This window comes from Pseudorca crassidens, chromosome 19 (assembly GCF_039906515.1).
Source record: "Pseudorca crassidens isolate mPseCra1 chromosome 19, mPseCra1.hap1, whole genome shotgun sequence".
In the NCBI taxonomy this organism is placed as follows: domain Eukaryota; kingdom Metazoa; phylum Chordata; class Mammalia; order Artiodactyla; family Delphinidae; genus Pseudorca; species Pseudorca crassidens.
Window position 1 is genome coordinate 49201823 of NC_090314.1, and position 25470 is coordinate 49227292.

At 39.2% G+C, this 25470-nt stretch overlaps 1 protein-coding gene and 1 long non-coding RNA gene across 15 annotated transcripts in view; one reads left to right on the forward strand and one right to left on the reverse strand.

Annotated features, from left to right (window-relative positions):
• LOC137212910 (uncharacterized) overlaps positions 1–10959 on the reverse strand; it is a 94966-nt gene extending 84007 nt beyond the window's left edge. For all 6 annotated transcript variants that reach the window (XR_010937701.1, XR_010937705.1, XR_010937703.1 and 3 more), the window contains exon 1: positions 10827–10959. This is a non-coding gene — a long non-coding RNA (uncharacterized lncRNA). The remainder of the gene's footprint in view (positions 1–10826) is intronic.
• Positions 10960–11081: 122 nt separating this feature from the next.
• TANC2 (tetratricopeptide repeat, ankyrin repeat and coiled-coil containing 2) overlaps positions 11082–25470 on the forward strand; it is a 362156-nt gene continuing 347767 nt past the window's right edge. For 5 of the 9 annotated variants that reach the window (XM_067717046.1, XM_067717048.1, XM_067717051.1 and 2 more), the window contains exon 1: positions 11082–11590. The gene's annotated coding sequence lies outside the window, so the exon portion shown is untranslated. The remainder of the gene's footprint in view (positions 11591–25470) is intronic. The other 4 variants (XM_067717049.1, XM_067717050.1, XM_067717056.1 and 1 more) reach the window with 1 other exon arrangement.

Consider the following 25470-nt stretch of genomic DNA (forward strand, 5'->3'; position numbering starts at 1 on the left):
ATTTGTTTATAAACATAGCTATGCACAGATACACACAACTCACACCCATAGCAGATTTTTTAAAAACTTTTTAAAAAAAACACAAATGGGATCATACTCTACCTCTTGGCCTGTCACTTGCTTTTCCATTTAACACAACCTGGAGCACACAACCTGAGTTGTCAGTGCATTGTCAGTACATACAGATCTACCTTATTCTTTTCTATGCCTGCACACCATTCCATGGATGGATATACTATAATTTATTTAACCATATACTATAATTTATTTAACCATTCCCTATTGATGCATATGTCCTACATTTTTAATTATTATTTCTAAATATGAACTCGTACATATACATCTTTGTGTATATGTGAGAAATTTGGGGGATAGATTCCAGGAAGTAGAATTATTTAGATTTTTGATACATCTGGAAATTATTTTTACGACTTTTTATTCTGAAATAATTTCAAACTCACTGAAAAGTTGCAAGAGTAGCATAATGAACTCCCATAACCTATGTGCCTTGATTCCCCAATTATTATCATTTCATTACATTTGCTTCATCTCTTCTCTCTTCTCCCCACCTTACATATATGTTACATACATGTAGTATTTTTTTTCTGAACCATTTGAGACATCTGATCCATTGTGGACATGAAGCCCTTACCTCTAAATACTTCACTGTATATTTCTGAAAAACAAGGGCATGCTCCTATATAACCTTAGCACAAGCATCCAAATTAGAACACAGATATATAAAACGTTGAGTTCACACCAATTCCTCCAATCCAAAATTATACAGTTCATTTTAGGCTTCTCACTTTCTATACTTGCAACTCCCTTCTCCAAAAGAGAAACCTGCTCTCACCATCTTCCTTTATTTCCCCGTTTGCCCAAGAGCCCTGGACATAACAGATCTCCCTGCCATGTCGTTTCCTCTGCCCCACCCTGTGGCCTGCTGTCTGCTTGGCTTCAGCTCTGCCCATCCCAGCCATGCTGGTCTTCAACCTTGCTCTTCAGGCCTTGACCCTGACCAGGCCAGTTTCTGGGAAGGGGAAGTTAATTAATTTATTTTTGAATGGTGTGATGTAAGAGATATATCTTTTTTTTTTTAATGGATAACCAATAGATGTCCTGACATCTATTTTCAATTATTTGAAATGCTCCCACATATATTTGTGTCAGTAGTTGATGATCTATTCTCTTTCATTAATCTATTTTTTTAATTTGTGACCCAATATCACACTTTAATCACTGTGATTATATATTTTGATATCTGGTAGGAAGAGGCCCCTCATTATACTTCAAAAAATACCTAGCTATTCTTAAGTATGTACTCTTCCAGATGAATTTTAGAATTAGCATGTCAATTTTGTTAAAAATCCTATTATAATTTTGATTGGAATTACATTGAATTTGTAAATTATTTGGGCAAAATGGCTTCTTTACAATATCGTGAGTCTTCCCATCAGGGAACATGGTATGCATTTTTGTTTATGCAGTTTTTATTTTCCTTCAGTGAATATTTGTAGTTTTCTTTGTGTGGGTATTGCATATATAGTTTTTTCCTAGGTTTAAAATTTTTTTTGGTGGCCATGATTAATGAGAGCTTTTCATCTTCTATGTATTCTGTACATTGTAGAGATTATGTTGCATATACAATTCTGTATCCTGTATTTTTTAAAATAAATTTATTAATTTTATTTATTTATTTTTGGCTGCGTTGGGTCTTCGTTGCTGCACGTGGGCTTTCTCTAGTTGCGGTGAGCAGGAGCTACTCTTCGTTGTGGTGCGCAGGCTTCTCATTGTGGTGGCTTCTCTTGTTGCAGAGCACTGGCTCTAGAGCACAGGCTCAGTAGCTGTGGACAGGCTTAGTTGCTCCATGGCATGTGGGATCTTCCCCGATCAGGGCTCGAACCCATGTCCCCTGCATTAGCAGGAGGATTCTTAACCACTGCGCCACCAGGGAAGCCCTGTATCCTGTTTTTTTTTTTTTGCTGTACGCAGGCCTCTCACCGTTGTGGCCTCTGCCGTTGCGGAGCACAGGCTCTGGACGCGCAGGCTCAGCGGCCATGGCTCACGGGCCCAGTCGCTCCGCGGCATGTGGGATCTTCCCGGACCGGGGCACGAACCCGTGTCCCCTGCATCACCAGGCGGACTCTCAACCACTGCGCCACCAGGGAAGCCCTGTATCCTGTTTTTTAACTTAAAATTATGTCACACAAATTTCCTGACTACCAAAATATAATTTTTATGGTTGCATAATTGTCCATCAAATTTTTATGTACCATATTTTATTTAACCATTCTTTAAGGTTGGTAAATTGGATTGCTTCCAATTTTTAAAATGCTAAATACTGCCATAATGAACATCTTTGTGCATAAATCTTTGTTCTATTTTGGATTGTTCCTTAAAATATGTTCCTATTAGTGCTATTCTCTATCTTATGCATAATACAGATATCCCCTGAAAGGTCCTGGATAACACAAAATCAGGGTAGGGTGAAAATATCTTCAGACTTGTTTAAAGTTTTAATATTTTGCTCTCATTCATTTTACCTACTCTTATAAACCGGTCCTGCCTTCTTCCCATCACTTAGCCACTTTTTGGACATGATTAGAAAGTAACAAAATGGGGAACAAACAAACAGTAGTGTCATAACATGAGCTGATGCAGCGAGAATCTGCATGGGGACAAAAGCCATGCAAGACTGACCGTGGAAGGCCATTATCTCCTTGAACCGGCAACCTCTGGCCTTGTACACTTATTTTGCAGTGTTCATTTACACACTTGACTTCTTTGCATTTCTCAACGTGATATGAAATCTCTCATATCTTGGGGACTTGGCGGTCCAGTGGTTAAGGCTCTGCACTTTCAATGCAGAGGGCACGGGTTCGATCCCTGATTGGGGAATTAAGATCCCACATGCCGTGTGGCCAAAAAAAAAAAAATAAAATCTCTCATATCTTCAAAATTTCATTATGTGCCTCATGGAACTACTTACATAACGTTGAGTGCTGCAAAACTCTGAGAATGTCTGTATATTGAATATAATTTTCTTGATTTACTCAGGGTTAATATAGACTCAGACTTAAAAATTTCTTCCCCAAGCTCTATGAAGGTACGTAGAACTGTTTTTCCCTTGCTAAAGGCACTAAATTCCTGTGCTTTTTTGATCATTAAGTCAATTTTTATGCCTCTTTTCCTCTCTGCCCTGCTTACAGACTTGCAGTGTTCTCTTCTCACTGCTATCTGCATGCCTACATGGGATAGTTTCTCCTTCCTCTTCTAGTTTACCGCTTCTAATTTTTTATGAGTTTGGAAGCCAGGTTGCCAGGTCTTTTAAAATCGAATCCAAGTAAAAATTAATAGCCTCTGAGAAAGGGCTTCGATAAATCTCTAGGAGTAATGGGCGTGATCTTTAGGGCATGGATTTTGGTGAGCTCTATTTTGTTTCTGCAGAGGTCTTTTTCCATCTCCTTTGTTTCCTTGGTTCCTTGCCGTACTTCAGATAGATGAGATTGTCAGATAGCAGAGTTTCACACAAATGAAGTTTTATTACAATTATCAGGTTGATAATGTAATATTAAAATGCCTCCTTTCCTTTTCCTCTACTGAATTCTGATTCTTTACTTCCTTTTGTTCCTTTCACATTGTGTGTCAGGTTGACTAAATCTAGAGAAATTGTTCCTTGGGCTTCGGAACCAATCGAAACCTTCATTTCCCTTAACTTTTCTTTCTCCCACCTCTTTTTAATAACTAAAACATCTCTACATTTCACATCAACAAAGCTATAATTCCCTTATATTAAAAAATCATTTCCTTGGTACAAATGAACTTATTTACAAAACAGAAATAGAGTCACAGATGTAGAAAACAAAGTTATGGTTACCAAGGGGGAAAGGCAGGGGAGGGATAAATTGGGAGATTGGGATTGACATATACACACTACTATATATAAAATAGATAACTAATAAGAACCTACTGTATAGCACAGGAAACTCTACTTAATACTCTGTAATGGCCTATATGGGAAAAGAACCTAAAAAAAGAGTGGATATATGTATATGTATAACTTATTCACTTTGCTGTACAGCAGAAACTAACACAACATTGTAAATCAACTATACTCCAATAAAAATTAATTAAAAAATTATCTAAGGCCTCTTTTTATTAAAAAGAAATTAATTAATAATTCCATTGTGTGAAGAAAACAAAGACAATTTACACAACTCTACTGCATTCTTACCTTTACTCTTACTCATGGCTAATTGATAAGGGCTGTGGTACTAAACCATGATTGTGTGGTCATTCTCTGTAAAGGCCAATCATTCTCCCTTTGCTGCTGATTGCCTCTCTTAATATTTAACTACATTGCAACTACTTAGGTGCTTTGAGTGAGGGGATATGGCAGGTTCAATAAAACCCACACAATGCTGGAGAGTCAACTCAATCTTCACGTCTTATTAGTGGTGGGTCAGTGGCATCATCTTTGTATTAGGGCACAATAAATACCCTTGATGATGACAGTGTTGTGATTCCTTTAGTATGTTGTCCTTGAAGAAAAAATGTTTCAAGTACGAGTGCAAAATAGGTGGTCATCAATGTTTATAGTTTCAACTTTGGAACAACTCAAACTTTCTTATACAATGCCACTCCTCAGTTATTTTAAAATACATTGAATTATAATATTCATGCATTTGCAGATGAATGAACGTTTTATGCTCTTACACAGTGGTGTAGCCTACCAGTCAAGAGTTTATTTTCAGCATCATCACCATTTTCAGTATTTGTTTATGCAATTATTTGAATATTTTATTACATTTTTTTACCACTATTTATAAATGAGTAGAAAATGGAAGTGCTGATACTAGTAATAAGAAGCATAGGTTTCCTAAACATAACCCAGTTGAGCAAAGGTGGAGTCATTAGCTATATACAAAGCAGGGACTCTATCCTCAGTCAGGTAGATGTTAGGACAAAATTAGGAAATATAATACACGCTGGAAATACTTTATCAAAGATCATATCTTAAATGTGAGTTGCAAATAGCAACTGAATACTGCTTTCAGCTCTTTGGGGGAAATGCTCTTGTATTATGTGTGCATTTAATTTTTTCATAGTCAACTTTTGTATATGTTACCAGGATTGTACTGAGAAATTGCATGGGGATGGGTAGGGAATAAACTAGGGGTCCACCTATAGGGAGTTCCAAATGGAACTTTATTTACCCTCCTTTTCCCTTCCAAGCATCTTTTATAGAATTTACATGATCAATACTAAGTACCTTCAAACTCTGTAGAGAAGTGAGGGAGAAGTCTGTGCCTAAAACAGTACCAGACATACAGATGTGCTTTCTGCCTATTGCTTCTCTGTATCCTTTGTTGACTTCCCTTTCCCCAAATAAAGGTGTTTCTCAAGGTTCAGCCATAAGCTAGGGTGTCTGAGTTTTAATGGTAAATGTACTTTCACAGTTTCAAGTCGTTACGAATTGAAAGGGCATGGCAAGAAGGTGAGGGTTCTTTGAGGAAGTTTGGTTGAAAGGTCAACTAGGTCCAGAGCCTTGTCCTCAGTTTTATAGGTCCACAAATTCTAGCTTGTCCATAACATAGAGTGGACTAGACTCTGAAAGTGTGGTTCAGGCTAACTAAAATCATGAGAAATGATTATATCTTCCAGAGGGCCAATATTTAATTTTAATATGCAAAATTGTACATGGATTAGAATGGTTATGTTGGTATGAACACCCTTTCCATCCCCTTTTTTACAGATCTGGATGATTTAATAAATTTAATTCACAAATATATATCCAGCATCTATATGTGATAGACGCTATATGAGATAGATGCCGAATAAATATATATATACATAATTAGTATATACACATATATACACATTAATTCTTAGGATAGGTAGTATGCTCTATTAATTGTAATGAAAATCTTCCTCTTCATTTTCTATTCAAATATTCTGTATTTTAATTTGGATTTTGTCTCTTACTGTGGGATCTGGGGCAAGTTATTTTGAGCCACAATGTTTTCATCTAGTAAAATGGGAATAATTCCAATCCTGTAAAGTTTTTATGAGGATTAGATTAAATAATATAACATATGTGAAATGCCTAGGTACAGGCCTGTTACATTGAATGATAATAGTCCATAGAGACTTGCTATGGACCAGGTACTTGCACCTGTACCAAGCTAAGCCTCACAGCCACCCTATAAGGTAGGTATAGTTTTTAATCCCCAATCCACAGATGAGTATCCTGAAATCTAGGAATGCAGAGTAACTTGCTTGTGGTCATGCATTTAGTAAACAGTTAAGTTAGGATTTGAGTGCAGTCTGGGTCCAGGGTCCTTGCTCTTATACACCTGTGCTATATTCCCTCTCCTTGAGTATTCACTATGTTCCCTTTCTCACCTAAATCCCATCTTTCTACCAGCTATTTCCAAGTTACTTTAAATTAGGAGTTCTTACCTGGAGCCCATGGGTGGGTTTCAATTAACACCTTTAACCTGTGAATTAATCAGACCTCTCATATACATGGCAGAAATGTGGCTCAAACAAGCTGAACCACGGAGGAATTTCAACAAAGGACTAGGAAACGTCCTGGAATCCAAGAATAGGAATGTGAAGGATCCATGGACTGAAATGCATTTGAGCATTCTTCGTTTCTCGGGCTCATGTGTTAGGAAACACATCAGCTAACAGCATCCATTGCTTCAGTTATTAGGGACAGATTGACTTGATCCTTTGGATATAAAGTACAAAAATTCCAGAAAGGGCTTTAATGTGCCCAGCTGGGGTCAAGAGCGCTCCAGCAGCCAAATCCATGGGTGTCCATTACAAATCATATAACATGTATAAGTATGAATCCATTTTTTTTTTCCTGAGAAAAGGATTCATTGATTCTGTCAGATTCTCAAAAGAAGTGATTTGTAACTCAAAAGCAGTAAAGAACTACAACACAAAATATGCCAAAACCATCTCTTTCTTCTCCTTAACACCAATCCTCTGACTCCCCTGCTTCTGTCACAGGCACCACAGTCTTCTAGGCAGTTAGACTTGTCATCTTGCTGTATTTTCATTCCTCACTGTTCTTTACCCTCTGCATTCAGTTATTCAGAAAGTTCTGTTAATTCTTCCCACGCAATGGCTGTTGGGACTATTCCTTTCTATCTCTACTGTCACAGTTCTTGACTAAAGCTGCCCTCTTCTTTAGCTCCTTAAATAGTAATAGTAGTATCTTACCCATATCATCATTACTTGTGCCTCCATGCTCAAATCTACCCTATGAGATGAATATTTTAAACACTGTCTTCTTGTCACTCTTCTGCTCAGAGAGTCCAGGGTGTTTCCCTTCCTGGGCAGTACCCACTTCAGTTCAGTCCTGTCCCACCTTTCCAACCTCTTACCAACTGATGTTTTCTCCCCTGATTAGTAAATACTCTTCTGTTCATTCACACCTGTTGCTTTCTGGTCTGTTTTTTTGACTTGCAACATGTCTATTTAGAGTTCACGCCATTGCTTGTCTTTGTTAAGAAATAAAATAGCAACTCAGACTTCCCTGGTGGCGCAGTGGTTAAGAATCCACCTGCCAACGCAGGGGACACGGGTTCGAGCCCTGGTCCGGGAAGATCCCACATGCCGTGGAGCAACTAAGCCTGTGCGCCACAACTACTGAGCCTGTGCTCTAGGGCCCGCGAGCCACAACTACTTAAGTCTGTGTGCCACAACTACTGAAGCCTGCGCGCCTAGAGCCCGTGCTCTGCAACAAGAGAAGCCACTGCAACGAGAAGCCTGCGTACCGCAACAAAGGGTAGCCCCCGCTCGCCGCAACTAAAGAAAGCCCACGTGCAGCAGCGAAGATCCAATGCAGCCAAAAATTAAACAAATGAATAAAATAAAAAAAGCAAAAACAAAAACTTACCTGATAGGATGTTGTGAGAATTAAATGAAGTAGTATATACAAGGCATTTAGTAAAGTATTTGCAGCCAGTAGGCAATCCATCAATGGTAGATGTTATGACTCTTTATTCAGTAGGGAGAGAGAGGTGGCCCTGATGCTTTACTTAAGAGACTTGGAGGTGCCAGGGAAGACATATGCCATATGCAGAGGTGAGTGATTGTGCAGAGTTGACAAAGCAAGGAAGGTAATTTTGAATGGTATAGATGGCACTGAAAAGTTGGGAGGTATAGAGTATGGTTGGGCCACTTTATGGACAATTACTTACAGCTTCCTCTTACATGGCATAAATTATGTTTCCAAGTTTAAGTTATAGACTAAATTATCATCTTGACTAGAATGGAGTTTTAGTAGGTAAAAAAAAAAAAAAGCATTCTCAGGATTTCAGGTATTAGTGACCGAAAAGGAAATCAGGGTGAGGAGTTGAGAACAGAGGTGGCTTCTCTCTACCTTGTTGCTTTCCATCCCTACCGTACCCCACCCTTACCTCTGTCAGGGACAGACTGTTTCCTCCACAAAGTTAAGAGTGTGGCAGCAAATAGCAAGACTTAACAGCAGAACTATGTGGAAGAGAACTGGCTGAGTAGCATCATGTTAGATGATTGAAACAGAGAAGCAATAAGTTCATTCCAGTGGGCACTGGCACTGCTCAGTGTGAACATGGGATCTTGGAAAGGTCGGCTGAAAGAAACGGAGACGGATCTTTGGAAGTATGATGAGGATAGTGAGTCAGAGTTACTCACTTCATCAGAGCAAGAGACCCTGTGGGTCACAGCTATTAGAGTTTACTGTGGGAAAATCCAATAAAGAGCTCTGCTGCTAAGATTGAACAGTTACAGTATTTTTCCCATTTCCAGGAAGAAGGGATTTAAAGGTTTTCATTTTGTGAATTGTTATTAAACTTTTGGTACTTTCTAGTGAAAAGCTGCAAACAAATTGTAGAGGAAAAACGCAGACGTATTATTTCTTAAAAATACATTTTTTTTAATATGTGGGAGATCTGCATAAACATAATGTAGCCAGATTTAGAGCTAGTAAAATTGTGTCAAGTCCATATGGCAGAATTCAATCTAACAATATTTCATGGTGTTCCACAATGAGCACCATAATTTCTAAGTATCACCACCTGAACCAGTTTGAAAACCAATACATTACACCCCAACCGCCTTTTGTTATTTCTTAGGGAAAGGAATGTTATTAGCTCAGTGAAACTCACAGGCAAAGGCTCAGAATCAAAGTAATCTTTAAAATAAATAAAAAGACCAAAAGAGAATTAAATAAGGTAAATTTGAGTGCAACAAGAATAGCATAACAATAGCTAATGTTTCCTGAGCGTTTATTATATACCAGGCTCTGTGATAAGTACTTCTCAAATATAATTTCATTTAATCTTCACAACCATCCTGTGAGGTAACATCACCCATATTAGATAAAGAAAAAGAAGGCTCAGACCTGCTCAAGGTCTCATAGGCTGGTAAGTGGTGGGTGACACTTGACATTCAAATCTAGGTTTCCAGACTCCCATCTTGATGACGCTGTAATGCCTCTTTTGTGTATACAATTTTTAAAAATCTCTAAAAATTGAGATAGAGTAAAGCACACCAATCGTTTTGCACATATATTAACCCTTGTAATCATTAACAAGATCTAGGTATTGAGCATTTCCAGCAACCCAGAAGGCTCCCTCCTGCCCCCCCCACTCATTCAATTCCTCCAAAGTAATCACTACTCTGACTCTATCACCATAGATAAATAGGTTTTAGTTGGAGTAATCTTTTTGGAGTTTCACCAAAAGATTCCATAGACCAATCCTTCATCTTGCCATTTTAGCTGTAGTATTCAAAGCTGCTCTAGCTCTGACTTTTCAAGAATTCACTGTAGAGACTAGCTGTTGCAAAATGGCTTCATATTCAATTTCCTGCATTATTCTGAAATTAATACTAATTTTGAAAAAAACACAAAGGAAATCCTGGATGCAGCAGATTAAAGGACTGTTATCAAATCTCTCCATCTTAGAAACACCACAGACACAGGTTGCTTGACTGAAGTAATCTGGTGTATCTATTTCCAATCATGGTGTCTCATTAAGGAATGGATGACCACGAAAGGTCATCTCGGTTTACGGAAGAAAGGCTAACCAGGCAGAGTAGGTAACAGTGATTGCTTTGCATCATCTTAAAGCACACGAACAAATTTATGTGCCGATATCTTCCACAGTTGACTTCTTGTTCTACGATGCAAGGGAAAGGAAGAGTAAAGGGGAAGAAGATCTAGGTGGAGGGAAGTGAGGGAAATATGACCTTCAAGGAGGCTTTGCTGTGGTGGCTTTCCGTGCCTTAACAACTAGCCCTTAAAATCACATTACTTCTTGTCCAACCTGGCAGCAACAGAAGCAGCGTCACAACTTCACCTCAGGCTCTCAAGCTGTGGTTGGTGAATTTCAGCAATGATTCTAGATAATAGCTCTCCCTTCTCTCTCTCCCCTCCCCACTATCCCCCCGTTCCTGGTTTTGCACTTCATTCTGTTTCCTACACCAGCCAACTATGGCATTTTGAAGCAGTCTACAGATTACAATTAAGCATCAGGGAAAGAATAACTGACATTTGTAGGGTTCGACGACTTCTAGGAGTGATATGTGTATGAGGTGACTTAAGTGGGGAAAATCTAGAGGAACGTTCTGGCCATCAAAGCATCAGGACAGGCCCAGAAGTGGGCGCACGTGACAGCAGCAGCACCTCGAGAGTGACATCACCCTGTGGGCGGAGCCGAACCATCCAGGGCCTTGTCTGCTATTGAGCTCCCCTCCCCTCTTCCCCACTGAATGCCCACGACCCCACCAGCCAAAGCCCCTTGAGGAAACAGAAATGCCCAGACCTCACAGAGAGGCAGAGCCAGGGCCAAACCTCTCCGCGGAGAAAACGGTTCGGTTTTCTCTCTCTCTCCCCGCCACTCCCCACCCCCAAACGGTGGAGGGGGCGGGGGCGCGCGCGCTCCACCACGCACGCGCTCCCACGCACGCGCTCCCACGCACGCGCTCTCCCTCCGCGCTCGCGCTCCTCCCCACCCCGGCCCGGAGGGGGCGGGGCTGCGGGCGGCCTCTGAGGGTGCGACGCCCCCGGCGCGGCGGCGGCGCTAGCGAGCGGCCGGCCGGGCGCGGGTTGCTGGGTGCGCTGCTCTGGCGGGGCCCGCTTGTACAGCTGCCTCGTGCGAGCCGCCCGCCCGGCGGGTGAAGCTGCGAGCGCTCCGAGTGCCGGTCCCGGGGCCGCCAGCGCTGCCCTCCAGCCGCCGCCCTCCGTGCCTCCTTCGGGCGGCCCCGCCCCCGTTCCCATCCCCCTCGCGCTCACCTCCTGGCTGTGCAGCGCGCGAGGCGGAGCAAGTTGCCCGCCGCCGCCGCCGCCGCCGCCGCCGCCGCGCTGGGCGAGAGCCTGCACCCGCGCCGCCGCTGACAGGAGGACCGCCGAGGGCTGCGCTAGCCGCCGGGCCGCGCCTTTCCCGGACGCAGACCCACAGCGGGCGTCGGAGCGCAGCGAGGTGCTCTGGGATCGCGGGCGGCGCCGGCGGGCGGCGCGGTTCTCACAGGAGACCCCGGGGACTCGGGCTTGACCCCGAGGTGCAGCGAACCCCTCTCAGAGCGGCAGGTGAGAGACCCCGGGAGCCCGGGAAGGGAAGGTTGCTTCAGTGACAGCGGCGTTCGCCTCCGACGCCTGGGCTCCAGGGAGAGGGGCGGGGGCGAGCGGGGAGGCAGCGAAATGGGCAGTGGAGTGCCTCCGGTGTCCAGGGCGTGGGGAAGGTTGGCTCCAAATGTGGCACTCGGGGTGGCTTCGGATGGGTCCGGGATCGGCCACTTCGGTGTCACCGAAGGTGTCATGGAATTTGGTACCGAGAGAGTCTCCGGATGACGGGGACCCAGGAGGAGATGCGAGGCAGATTGCTGAACGTGGCAGGGAATGTGGTGCAGAACGAGTTGTAAAATGTGCCCCCTGAATGCAGCATGAAAGTAGTTGTGAAATGTGCCAGGTAAGGCACAGGGTGGGTTGGCCTGTGTGGCGTTGAAATTCACGGTAGAAGTGTTATTAGTGATATTATTAATTTCTCTGGGAAAGGAGGCGTAGTCTAAGAAGAGATTAATAAGGCTCATGGCTAGATATTTTAACACAGGGAATCGAGAGGAGCTATGATACGCTATTTTTTGAGATAGAGATAGTGCCCACGTGAAAGAAACAAGCAAATTGTGTCTGGTTGTGAGATGGGAAAGAAAAAATAGGGCTAAATAATTCCAGGGTTTGCCGTCAGCGTGTAGAGCACTGATATAATTGTATCCTGTGTTGTGTTCCAGGTGTGGAATGTTTAAAATGGTTTTCACCAAACATAAACAATGGTAATTAATATTAGGAAGAAGATTTGGTGTTTTGGGTGTCTTGCACTGTCTTCTCTGCTCCTCTCCAGGAAAAGGAAAAAAACAAACCAAAAAAAAAAAAAACACACAAAAAACCCACCCTACATCTTGACCATAATTCTGAGTTCAAGATCATTAGGCAAAGGGACGTTTTTTCATAGGTGCCCCTTTCTTCAGTTTTATACAGGTGAAAATTTCTGGAATGAGGAAAACAAAACAATATGGTGAACAAAAGGGATAAATTTTCAGGCATTTTGAGGGTTTGAAGCCAAAAGCTGTTGCAGTGGCTAATTATGGTGAATGACAGTAGTGAAATATTCTTGATGTTGGGGTGGCAAAATAGGAAAAAAATTGAATACAGTAAAGGTGGCATAAAAAGCAACAACATGGATACTGTCAGTGGAACGCTTCTTGCAGCATTTCCCAGGTAGATCATCTCAGGAATGTGAGCACAGAAATGAAATATTAAATATTCTCATTCTCTCTCTCTTTTTCTCTCTCTGTGTGTGTGTGTGTGTGTGTGTGTGTGTGTATATCATTACCCACATGCTGCAAAACATTGTGACTTCCATTTAAGAAGAACATCTGTGTTTTGAGAGGATTGTCAGAACATAGCTGGAATTTCAGAAGTAACAAAAGACAGCTCCATGAGCTATTTAATATAACATATACATTCAGTGAGTGTATGTCTGTATAGTATGAAACAAGCAGAAATATCGGCATGTGTTCATTAGGGTATAGTTAATTATTGATGAGATTTTAGTGTCTTATGTTACAATTCTTGCAGAGAAACGGAGTTACTTGCCTGAATGTTGTTCTTATGAGAAGAACAGTAAGTAATTTGCCAGATAATTAAAATTCATACTGATTGGCTTCCTCCTGGATCCAGATTTAGCCATTGAGGGATCATTTGCTTCAAAGGCAAAACTGGATTTTCCTTGGTGATTAATTTTGGGTTTTAGTCTTTTCTGTTGATACGTCTCTCACCTTGAGGCTGTGTTGGGCCTAAAACATAGAGGAGAGGGCCTGAGGAGAATAAAGAGCAATTCTGTTGGGTCTTCCTGTTTTGTTCTGACTGTAAGCCATATGTACTGCCACCCCCTACTGTCTGTAGGAGGAGGTGTCACAGAGCCCAGTTCTTTTCTTGTTATCACTGCCCCCTTGTGTAAGGGAAGAAATTGATAGTTGCACTTTGGAAAGCCGCTCTCCCCAGATTGTTCTTGATAGAGTGGTTATGTAGATTTATAATCACCTATTCAGAGTTGCAGGGCTTTAAACTTACTGTCAGTCAGGCTTCAGGTTTAATGTCTATTTTTAATAGTATCTAATTTTAGCCGGTAATTCGAATTGCTAAGAATCTTTTCAGTACGTTTGGGAAGATGGTACTACTAGTAGTGCTAGTAGTAATGGCTCACCCTTACATAGCACCTACTTTGTGCCAGTCCTGTTACACAGGTTTTAATCAGTTCCAACACCCTACGAGGTATGTACTGTTATTTCCATTTTACAGATGAGAAACTGAAACACTGAGATGTTAAATAGATTAGTTAGCAAGTGGAAGAGCTGAGTTCCAATTCAGGAACTCTGGCTCCACACTCTGTGCTCTTCATAAATATACTGTATTGCCCTCAATCAAATTAGTATTGACACACATCATTAAAATGCAGGTGCCCATCATAAAAAAGCAAATACTGTAGATGTGGATAGGCCCATGTAGGTAGTAAGACTCATAAATGCTAAGCCTACACATACACCAAAAATACAGTTACTTACAGTATGAACATTTCTCTTTAGGAATTTATTTTTGTAATTTATTTCTGGGATTATGAGTAGAGGAGTATCAGTATTTTTTATGGGGTTAAGGTAGTATTTGTGATGGAGGTTGGTTTTGGGGGGATCTTTGGAGGTAGAAAGTTTTACTTTAAAGTAATTTGGTGTGTATGTGTGTATATGTGTGTACACGTAGTGTGCAGGAAAGGTTTAGTGGTGCTTTTAAAGAAATAGTATATAGATCTCTGTGTAGAGCTATAGAAATTGTTTTCTACAGGAAACTTATTTTCCTACCTACTTACGTTTTTACGATCTCTATTTTAAAAATTTTAATTAATTATTTACTGGCCACACCTGTGCCCCCTGCAGTGGAAGCGCAGTCTTTTTTCTTTTTCTTAAATAGAGCTAACCTCATAGTAAACTTTTTTAAAAAATTTATTTAATTAATTTATTTTTGGCTGCGTTGGGTCTTCGTTGTTGCGCACTGACTCTCCCTAGTTGCAGCCAGTGGGGGCTACTCTTCGTTGCGGTGGAAGCGCAAAGTCTTAACCACTGGACCGCCAGGGAAGTCCCTATGATCTCTATTTATTTAAAAAAATAATTAGCAAAAACGGATTAGATGTATATGTACTTTTTACCTCTTTTTTCCAACAAATATTTGCTCAGATTTTTCTTGCACTTAAACATTGTTTTATAGATATCGACTACATATGAAATAATATTTGTAAAAATGTGTAAAGTGTAGAAGACTAATAATGCAGCCAACACTTATATACCTTCCACCCAGTTTAAGAAATGGAATATCACCTCCCGTACTTAACAATTATTTTCTTCTCTTAATCAAACTTTGTGCCATTCTGTGAATCACATATGTCATGTAATCAAACACTTCCTTCATTTTTATATACATTGGTTGATAAGGCAATTTACTGATTATGGCTAAGACTTATTCTTGTATGTTTATATATTTTAGTTTATTTAATAAACCATCACAGACTCAGATCGTGCTCTGTATTTATATTGATTGATGGTTCATTTTAGCATACTTATAAAACCTAATTTGTTGTTTGCATCTTTATCATAAAGTTTTACTAACATGGTTAAACGGTAGTAGATTTATTTCCCTCTTCTGTCATTGATTCTTGACTGTCTCATGCTAGCTCTCTAGCTTCCCCCGCCCTTCCTCATAAAGGCCTTTGTTCTTTTAGTATTTTCTGAATGACTGTGTGCATTGTTTTGAATGGAGAAGGAAGTAGGCCTAGAAAAGAGTATACTAAACCAGTAGTTCCCAAAGGGGAATTGTAAGGTAGTTGATGCTAATTAGATATAAGAAAGAATAAGTATGATTAAAGGAATGCATCAAAATTCTCTCCTTGTCGTATTACTTCCTCTTACAACAGAATTAAAATTGAATCTCTGAGATGTACGGATTGGGCACACTAGTTGAATTATGTTGGATTGTACTTACACATGATCACCAATGTTAGCTGTAATATTTTTCCTGATGGTACCCAGATTTTATTTCAAGGAGCTAGAACAAGCGGTTGCAGATGGTTGTTTACTCTTCTAGTACGAGTCTGATCGAGGTAACAAATGTTATAAAATAGTTTGGAAGTTAGTTTAATTATTTGGATTTTTTTTTCTCGGCATTGTATCTGTTGAGTGCCTGTAGTCATCAAATACTATTGTCATTTGGAGAGAAGGCACTGTGTAAATAAATAGTTTAGTCTTTGTTATAATACCATGAAAACTACCACTTGGTTTATTTGAATAGCATCTTTTGTAATAACTTGTATTAGATGAAGATTGTTTACAATTTAAAAAAAAATGAGTCAAGGAGATGTCTGTATGGTGATTGAGAGACTACATCATGACCTCGATGAATCTCTAAAAGTCTGTGGAGAGAAATAGGTTACAAGAAGAGCTTAAAGACTTACAGCAATATTTCCCCACCCAATGTCCTTTTTCTTTCTTTTAGAGGATATTTTTACCTTGAGTATTTACGATTCAAGATAATATTAGATGGGGCTTCCCTGGTGGTGCAGTGTTTAAGAATCCGCCTGCCAATGCAGGGGACACGGGTTCGAGCCCTGGTCCGGGAAGATCCCACATGCCACGGAGCAACTAAGCCCGTGCACCACAACTACTGAGCCTGTGCTCAAGAGCCCGAGAGCCACAACTACTGAGCTCGTGTGCCAGAACTACTGAGCCCATGAGCCTAGAGCCCGTACTCTGCAACAGGAGAAGCCACTGCAGTCAGAAGCCAGCACACCACAACAAAGAGTAGCCCCTGCTCTTCGCAACTAGAGAAAGCCCATGTGCGGCAACGTAGACCCAACGCAGCCAAAAATAAATAAATAAATAAACAAATTTTAAAAAGATAATATTAGATGGAGAACAGCTGTTTGGGCCTGGGTTTTAGAAGGCTAAAGCAGGTTGAGGATGCAATCAGTGAAAAAAGTTTCTGGTAGGGATCTTTCATATTCTAGAAAGCTCTAAGTAAATAATTGTAATACCATAATTTTTTTCTGGAAACAAATTTCTTTTATTAGGTCAAATTATTTTATTTACAGAATCTTTATAAATCATTTGAAAGCTATGTTTGTGGATGCTATAAGTATCAGGTAAGTTGCTTTTTTATGGGCCACACATTACAACAGTATCTTGTTATGTTCAACTTCTGTTTGTTCTTGAGTAGTTAAGGGTAAACATGACTAAGTTTAAGAGGCAAAAGAATTAAGTTGGTGTTAGTCGTAATCACACCCTTTCTTTACCCTTTCCTTCCCCATAATATTAATTTCTGCCTTTATTCAGTGAATGGTATATCTTACTTCTCAAATGCCTTTCTTTTGATTGGAACTTGAGAGATTCTGGTGTCAGTTATTTAAACCAAGTAGTTGCGTTATAGTGAATAATATTGTTGGTATGTTTTAAAAAAATCTAATTGCCTTAGTAATGATTTATCTGACAGGCTCATCTTATACCTCCTTATGACACCCATATTATGTCTACCTGAAGAAGTTTCTGCCAAAATACATTATTCGATCCTACTTTTTTTTCTCAGAAGAGGTATCCCAAGTGGAGAGATTTGGGAGCACAGCATGTAAGAGAACATTTTTCTTTGTTTGCTCCGGTTTTAGTCTCTCAAATACTTATTTTGTATAGAAAAGGTCGTATGAAAAAAACATTGATTTTTGTATATTAGTTTATTGTACAGACACGTTATGTTTAAGGTATATGAGTTGAGTTAGATTTGTTATGTTGGAAAAATTGGAGTTTTATGCAGTATATTAATATATTAAATCCTTCACTTAAATATTTATTGACCACTGTGTGTAAGTAGTTACCTTTAACTACTGTAATCTTTCAGTTGAAGGTAGACATATCATATTCTTCCTTAAATAACTAAATTTGCAGTTCAGAATTGTGTCCTGGGTATTCGCTCTACCTCCAGGAAAAATATAGTTGAAAAAATATTTTAAAGTTTGTCACTTTCCTAAAGTTTCACTGGCCAATGTTGATAAATTTTACTGTCTTCTTTAGATGGCAAAGGTATCATGAAAAGAAAAACAGTGACTTATATATTTCTTTTTGTAAATATTAGCAAGTACTACAGACATAAAATTCACAATGAAAAGTATGTGAGCAATAATAATGGAAAACTTTTGTTATTCCAAGCAGATGTCTTTGGACCAGGTAGCCATGCTTGTCTGTAACACCATGCTTGCATTATCATATATGATTATATCAGATGACATATCTGATCATAGAGATGAACAACATGAAGAGATACGGCACCAGTTTTTTATTGCCAGGGAAATTCCCTTTCCCCACCAATGGATCTATCCTTATAAGTCGATTCGTTAGTTACTAAATTTGGAAATGGGAGTGGGTATGTAGAACTGTGATTTAATCATTTAGACAGGAGACTCTGCCTCACATCTCAGTAAATTCCCTCTGCCTAAATGAAGGAAGTCTCTTTGTAGCCCTTTGTTCCTAATCTTGCGTTGTGAGGTCCCACAATTTCTAGCTCTAATTGCTGAAATTTGATAACGCAAAACTAAGGAAGCTTGATGGGTATTTGTACTCTAGAATTCTGTTTCTGTTCAAATTCCATGGAATCCTGTAGAGCTCCCAAAGATTGTGAATTAGGGTGAATGAAGGTAATTAGCTTTAGTAGACACGTGGGATGTAGACTTACTGCACACTCAAATGCTGCTTCAGCGTCAGAAAATCTTAGCTCTTCCTTTTTAGGGGTTTAAAGAGGAAGAGAGACTTCCTTTGGAAGCTATTATTCAGATGTTGCTATATTGTAGGATGTGACAATACTGTTGTTTGGTTGTAAGTAGCTTTTGAAATTTTACAATCATGAGACCCTTTGTATAGTAGAGAGAACATGAATTTGTGAGTTTTTGAATCATGAAAACAGGTTGAGATTATCACTCTGTCACTTACTAGCTGTGTGAGGGGCTAAAACCTCTCTTGCAGGGTTTTGATGATGATGAAATGAAATAATGCCAGTGAAAAATCCTTAGGACAATGTCTAGATCTTAATGAATGGTAAGTTTTATTAGGTTTTGGAAAGTGTCCTGGATTTCTGTTTTTGTTTTTTTTTTTGCGGTACGCGGGCCTCTCACTGTTGCGGCCTCTCCCATTGCGGAGCACAGGCTCCCGACACGCAGGCTCAGCGGCCATGGCTCACGGGCCTAGCCACTCCGCGGCATGTGGGATCTTCCTGGACCGGAGCACGAACGCGTGTCCCCTGCATCGGCAGGCAGACTCTAAACTACTGCGCCACCAGGGAAGCCCTGGATTTCTGTTTTTTTGATGTGTGCTTCACATAGCTCCGCCCCACAGTGTTTTACTAGCATTGTCTGTCCAGCTTTTCCTTGTTATTTTGTCTTTTCAGCCTAGCAAGGTATTTAAAACAAAACAAAACAAAAAAACCTGTGGTAATTCGGCTACTCATTAATTTTGTGCTTTGAAATTTTCTTTTATGAAGGATTTGATGAGCGCTGAGAAAAAGTTCTTGAATAACTGTAAACTTAAAGATATAAACTCTTAGGCAGACTCCTAGTATGCATTTCTTTTTGCACTATTTCCCTTTAAGTACCACAAACTTGCGAAAAATTAATTTTTAATTTCCTCTATAAAATAGCAAACCTCAGCACTTCTTGAGACATTGAGCCCTTTGACAATTTTTTTTTTTCAGTTTGATCATGTGAATATTTTCTACTTTTACAGACATTTCTCATTTTTGTGAATAACTGAAGTGTTCTCTGTTTGATACCTTTATCCCCCACTCACCCACCACCATGCGCCATGTTGTTAGCTTTTTGTAATTTTTCTTTTTAAAAAATTTGTGACAGTCATGGTGGTTGATTGTCTTTTGTGATCTACTTAATAAAAAGGACTTGTCTATTTACAGTGTAAAATTATACATCAAAAGAAGTTTGCCCCTCTTTCTTTAGTATAACAAGCTATCAAAATCTCACTTTCTTCCCAAGCTTCAAGGATTTCTGTAACATTTTGCCCATTTCTGCTAATCTGTTTACATATCATGCGAACAGTAATCCACCGACTATTTTTCTTTAAATGGACGTGACTCACTTTATCTTAGTTTTATTCTTGGTCGTTGTAATATCCATGAACTGATCAGTTTGTGCTAGTTGTAAGATAAAAACTAGTTCATCCTGAAGACATCTTGCTTAATGCCTTTAGAAAGACCACTTATATGCGACTTTGGTTCCAGATTGGATTGTTTTGTATTTTTAATCATTCTTTTTTTTTTTTACCTTTTTTAAAAAAATTATTTATTTATATTTATTTTTGGCTGCGTTGGGTCTTCGTTGCTGCGTGTGGGCTTTCTCTAGTTGCGGCGAGTGGGGGCTACTCTTCCTTGCAGTGCGTGGGCTTCTCATTTCGGTGGCTTCTCTTGTTGTGGGGCACGAGCTCTAGGTGTGCAGGCTTCAGTAGTTGTGGCACGTGGGCTCAGTGTTTGTGGCTCACGGGCTCTAGAGAGCAGGCTCAGTAGTTGTGGTGTACGGGCTTAGTTGCTCCCCGGATGTGGGATCTTCCTGGACCAGGGCTTGAACCCGTGTCCCCTGCATTGACAGGGGGATTCTTAACTTCTGAGCTACCAGGGAAGCCCCAGGATTGTTTTGTATTTTTAAGTAAATGAACTTCATAATGATTCCTCTCCTTGTTTTAGATAATATAATTCTGTCTTGTCTTTGGATGTATTAAAGGTAGCCATTTATTAGTTGTTAACAAATGTTAATTTGTCATTAATTATAGTAGATAATTGGTATCTCTCCCCTTCCCCCCCACGCTTCTGCTTTTTTTAAAAAATTACAAAAGTATTTCTCCGCTTGCAACCACTAAAGTAACCAAACCGGGGTGAATAAAGAAAAAAATAATATTTTCCTTTCCTTCTCCACTTTGACCTTGTTGGTTTAGCCAGCATTAACCAACACTTTGTTTTTTACCATCTTTCTCTTTGCTCAAAAACCTTTAAGCATACACACACACACACACACACACACACACACACACACACATAGGCTTTTTGTAACTTGCTTTATTTATTTAAGAATATGTCATGGCTGTCTCCAGTTTAGTAAATGGAGCTTTAATTAATTTTAAAAAGCTGAATAACATTCCATAGCATACTACACCATAGTCTGTTGTTCTCCAACAGATGGATACTACGATTGTTTTCATTTTTTTTCTATTATAAACATCAGTCCAGTCTTACTCATAAGTAGACAAGCAAACATTCTAAATAAAATATTAGCAAAATAAATCCAGTAGTGTATATAAAAGACAGTATATTCCAGGAAGGCAAGGACAGTTAAATATTAACGTAATTTGTTATGTTAACAGATTTTGAGATTAAAAACTGTATGGTTCTCTCTCTCTTTTGGGGTGAGTTGGGGGACTTTGTATTGTATTTATATAAAACAGCAAAAGGAGATGCCTGCAGACAGTAGTCTAAGTTTTGTAGAATTCTTTGATCCTCAGAGTTGATAGACAAAAACCTTTTTTTCTGGACTCTTTGGGAGGACTCTGTGGGACCTGGGCTTTGGCTCTCACCGTTTGGTGCTAAACCTGGTACTCTTGACAGTATGAAGATAAGCATACTTCTAGAAGCTGGGATGGATGTTATGGGTGAGCCTGTCCGATTTAGGGCTGGCACTTTTTAAGATCTTGTATTTGATTACTTTGGGCTTAATGAGCACCTCATTGGCGTCTGTACAGGTGCTCAGTGTCTTGAAAATGTTGGCCTGAATCTTTTTGAGGCCTTTCTTGTTGTGCTTGTTGGCAAAATATACATTCCTTAGGATCTACGTTTTCTGAAGTCATTTCTAGGACTGATCATATATGATATTGTTATTGGATTTGGTCACATCTCTACTGCTAGCCACAACTCTGGGAGTGGTGGAGACTGGAAAAAAGAGACCCATGACTATCTTAATAGGTGCCAGAAAAACATTTGATAACATTTTGGAGTAATTTCCTTAGAGTGTATGTGGCGTAATTTCTGAATCCTTGCTTAAGTGAAGATGCCTTTCTTTTCTCTTGATCAGGAAAGGGTATCTTGGCTGGATATAGTGTTCTTGGATCATAATCCTTTTTTTTCCTATATAGCGTAGGCACCTTATACCACTGTCTTTAAGCTTCTTGTGCAATAGATAAGTCTGATGCCAGTCTGATTCTCCTTTCTTTTTAAGTATCAATAACTCGTTCTTTATCTTCTACACAAAAAGTCTTGCCACCTTTATGTGCCCTGAGATTATCAGGTCTAACCTCATTATGCACTTTATCCTTTTTATATCATGAGAAACTCAGTATTGCCAGTTCATCCCTCATTTATTGGAGTCTAATTCCTATCTGTATAGTTCTGTATTTCTTCCTTACTGACTCCAGTTTCCCCCCCCTTTTTTTTTTCTTCTATAGTTCTGTATTTCTTCCTTACTCCAGTTTTCCCCCCCTTTTTTTTTTCTTCTTATTCTTTAATGTTTAGTGATAGTAAAATCATTTTGGTCATTCTGAGTTGATATTCTCAGGTACACATTGTGCACTTTCAAAATGTAGTCTCAAATATTTTTTTATTTCATAAAGGTGTTTTTGAATTATTGTTTTGACTGCGTTCTGTTCCTTGCTTTGATTTTCTTCTTCAGGAGTTCCTATCAGCTGTATGTTCAATCTTCTTTGCCTGTCTTCAGTATTTGTCACTTTTTCTCAAATCCTTTTTATCTCTGTTTTTGAGTTTAAATTTTTTTTCTCTTTTTTACCTTCTATTTTTCTTAAGGGACTGTCTGTTTTTATTTACTCTTGTCTTCATTTCTGGAATGTGTCTTTCCTTTTATTTTTAATTCTTACCTGAGTTATGAGTTTTTATAGTTCTTATATTTGTTATTCTTTCATGTTATATCATTTTCTTAAGGTCTTTTAGCTCATTCTGAAATAGCATGTTTTAATTTTGATCTGTTATGTGGGCATGTCTTTCTGGCATACTTTCATTGTCTGCAGGGATGTTATTCCATGTCATGTTCTCTCTTTTCTTGTAACAACTTTATATGGGATTGACCTTGATACGTTTCTGTGACTCAGTTTTCCTTGAACTTAGTTAAATGAATCTTTTAGAATGTGGCTGGGTTCAGGAAAGCTGCTTCTTTCACTGAGCTTTTTCTTCTGTTGTTTTTGTGTAGTGTTAAAAAATACGGCAGCTTGCTTTCCGAGATTTCCTGGCTTTATTCTCCTCCAGTAGTTTCATCTGGACCTTCTCTTTCCTTCATCTCTCTTGCCTGATCTCAATTTTCATCCCTTTATGATTGTGAAATGCTTCTCTGTGCCTTCTGGGTCTCATTGTCAGTCATCTGCAAAACTCCCTTTTATCTTTAACCTCTTCTCTAAACATTACTACCTTCTTGCTCTGACTGAAACTTAGCCTCTCCGCTGAGGGCACTTACTCCTCCTGGAGAGTTCTTAAGTGGTGGTTCCTCCTGGTGAGGTGGGTTAAATATTCTCTTTGCTTTTTCATATTTGCTTCTAGACTTCTTCTGGACTCACTGCTAGTTTCCTACTACTGCAGCTGTAATTATTGACGATTTCAGTATTCACGCACATGATCCTTCTGATATTCTGGTCTCTTGACTTCCTCTCCTCCACTCAGCCATTCACTTCTATGGCATGTCCTGTGCAGATGTTTTTAAACTCTCAGTGCATCTGCATTAACTGGAGAGCTTTGACAAACTATAGATGCCTAGAACTTACTCCCAGAGAGTCTGTTTTGCCTGGTCTGAGGTGTGGCCTGGGATAATATTTTTAACAGTTTTCCAGGGTGACTTTAATGTGCAGCCAGGATTGAGAGACACTGCCCTAGAACTTGTTATTACCCCAAAACTACAAGTTTCTATAATATCAATTTCTGGCATTTTACTCTCCAATTACCACCTACATTTTTTCAGGCTTATTTCTTCTAGTACCCAACAACCTTAATTCCTTGATCTCACAGGGACCTTTTAATTTACCACCTTTTCAGCTGTTCTTCAATGCATTCATGTCCTCACTTTTTTTTTTTTTTTAACGAGCTGAATTCCCGTAGTCCATCATTACAATTGCTCTCCTGCCTCTACCTCAACCCCCTTGATTTGACCTTTTTTCCTTGGTTGTTATTGCCTGGTTAAAACTAAGTCTACTTATGTTACACCTGTATACTTGTAGCTGAATGTGGCTGGAACAGAACAACTGTGTTGACTTTAAATTCTTGGCCAGTACCAAATGACTTTAAATTCCTTGCTTAGTGCTGCCAAGCTGTCCTACTGTATTATTCTAGTTCTTCCATACTCCTATTCACTTAGATGATCCTATCCTTCCCCTGCACCCAAATTTTCCACATTTCTCTCTTTCAGCTTGTGACTTTGCTTTCTATTTTACTAAAAAAACAGAAATAATCTTCTTACCACCTGCATACCAATGTTATTGTGAATTAATTGTCTTTTCTTCTCTTGAAGGCCATTCCCACCAATTGTCCATTAACACTCACCCCTTCTTGCCTTCTCAAGGACATTCTTCCTGTAATTCTTCTCTATCTCTCCTTTTCTGGATTGCTGTCAACAGAATAAAAACATTGTATTGATAATTCTTTCATCTTAAAGGAACTCTCTCTTAACCTTACTTCTCCTTCCAGCTACCGTCCCATTTCTTATCTCATTTATACCAGACTCCACAAAAACAGTTGTCTTTGTTCACCTTATCCAACTCTCTTTTTTACAGCTTTATTGAGATATTATTTACATTTAACAAAATTCAGCTATTGTAACAGCATAATTCAGTGATTACTGGTAAATTTATAGAGTTGTGCTGTCATCACCACAATCCAGTTTTACAGTATTTCCATCACCCCCCAAAATTCTCTTGAGCCCATTTGCATTCAGTCTCCATTCCCAGCCCCATCCCTAGGCAACAGAAAGATCTGCTTTCTGTTTCTATAAATTGGCCTTTGGGCATTCATATAAATGGAATCATGCAATATGTAGTTTTGTTTTATACTGTGCAGTCTTTTGCTTCTGTCTTTTCAGTTAGCGTAATGTTTTTGAGGTTAATCCGTGTTGCGCATGTATCAGTACTTGATTTTTATTGCTGAATATTATTCTATTGTATAGACATACTGCGTTTTGTTTATCCATTCACCAAATAATGGACATTTGGATTGTTTCTGGTTTTTGTTTCTTATGAATAGTGCTGCTATAAACATTCAGGTACAAGCTTTGAGTGTGGATATATGTTTTAATTTCTGTTGGATAGATTCCTAGGAGTAGTCCCCTTTTGTTTTATATCCTTTTAATTTGCAAATGCTGGTACTTCATATACCTGTTTGGGCTGCATTTTTTCTTCTTTGTAGTAACTACTTATTAAAATGTGTTTGTGTACCTTATATAAACATGTCAAAGAGCTTATAATAAGATATGTATAGGTGGGGATATTACAACAAGGAGAAATTATTATTTACACTGGGAGAAAAGCCTAAGTTCTCTTCTCCTCCTCCCTTCCCCACTGCCAGGATTCAAATCCCGTGGACCCCAGTGATTATAATTTGGTTGGGGAAGAAGGTTTGTCTTAAGGAATAGTGGGAATTTCCTTCTCTCTCCCAGTGGGAAACTTTGAATGTCAGAATAATGAAACTAAACATATCCTTTCAGAAAATATTTATTGAATTTTACATGCCAGACGATGAGCTACATACTAAAAAAATTTTAAAACATTTTCTCATAGTATATAGGGAGGAAGTGATTACAAGCACAGGTTTTAGAGTTTGACAGATTTGAGATCACATTCTGACTTGTT